The sequence below is a fragment of the Aplysia californica genome, unplaced genomic scaffold (genome assembly GCF_000002075.1).
Source record: "Aplysia californica isolate F4 #8 unplaced genomic scaffold, AplCal3.0 scaffold00546, whole genome shotgun sequence".
Classification (NCBI taxonomy): Eukaryota; Metazoa; Mollusca; class Gastropoda; order Aplysiida; family Aplysiidae; genus Aplysia; species Aplysia californica.
In genome coordinates this window covers 368,892-370,183 of record NW_004797816.1, presented here as the reverse complement: position 1 = coordinate 370,183, position 1,292 = coordinate 368,892, and the positions used below count along the sequence as shown (strand labels likewise).

The following is a 1,292-nucleotide window of genomic DNA, read 5'->3' as shown; positions in this document are numbered from 1 at the left end:
TGAAACAATGCATTTGGAAAATACCCCTCAAATGAGGTTTCAAGTTGTGGGCTTGTTGCGGAAGTGAAGGCACTCTGCAAGACTTTGATGTGTATCAAGATTCAAATGGAGTTCATACTCTTAGATCTGAGCTAGGCATGGGAGGTGATGTTGTCATGGACATGGTGAAGAACTTGGAGGATGGAAAGAATTACAAAATGTTTGCCGACAACCACTTTTCGAGCGTAAACATGGTGAAACAGTTGAAGGAGAAAGGACTGCAATAGGTGGGAACCGTCCATGAAAACCTCTTGAAAGGTTGAAGGCAGAGTCTAGTGGATTCTGACTCCAATATTGTCGTCGTTCGGTGGTACGACAACAAGAAAGTGGATGTCATTTCGTCATATGTTGGACCAGAATCTGTTGAGAATGTTACCGGGTGGGTAAAAAAACTGAAGGGAAAAACTGCAGTGAATTGCCCTACTGTAATTCGCACGTACAACAAACACATGGGAGGGGTAGATTTACTTGATTGTCTCACCGCTCTCTGCAAAGCAAAAGTCAAGACTCGAAATTGGTACATTTATTTGTTTTACGACACAATCAACATGGTGGTAGTCATCAGTTGACTGAGATATCGTCGTCACTGCAGGATGCTTCAGCAGTCCCCAGTCAAGCTATGTGACTTCCATCAGTCGATTGCTGACAGTCAGGTTACCGTCGAAAGGTTGCCAGGACGATCTGTAGCTGGGAGTCCTCAGTTTCTCTCACACTCTAGCACTCAAGAGAAGTCCCCAACTGTTGACTCACAGCTCGATCGCATGGATCGTCTTCCTCTCCATGCCGACCGGCAATGATGCAAACGCCCCAGATGTGACTCAAAGACCTACATCATGTGTAAGGAAGTGTATGGTTCATCTCTGTCTGAACAAGGAGCGAAACTGTTTTGAAGAATTCCACCCAAGAAAAACATGATACATTTGTTCAACGCTACCCGGTGTAATATATCTGGCACATAATACCCAAATGCCCAATGTGCCATATATGGCACGGTCTGTAACTTTTTAAATACAAGTTTTAGATGAAACAAACTTTCAAATTTGGTTATTGTACTTCCTTTTGAACATGTTCTGGGAAAATGAAATTTTTCTGTCAATGATTTCTATACCTGGGCACTAGAGGGTTAAATCTACGAGAGCCAAATGAATTTTTAAAAAGTATATCATCTTTTTCAGTGCTCTGATTTAAAAATCTACTTTGTTTAGGAATTAAGGGAGGCTGAAGGTGTAACATAAGGTATAACTCATTCCTCT

General features: G+C 42.0%; 1 protein-coding gene across 1 annotated transcript in view; it reads left to right on the top strand.

Moving 5' to 3' along the window:
* Positions 1–9: 9 nt before the first annotated feature.
* The window catches only part of LOC101850197 (S-crystallin SL11-like), a 9,277-nt gene continuing 7,994 nt past the window's right edge, over positions 10–1,292 (top strand). The window contains exon 1 of the mRNA XM_013087105.2: positions 10–1,292. This exon is cut by the window's right edge and continues 386 nt beyond it. The gene's annotated coding sequence lies outside the window, so the exon portion shown is untranslated.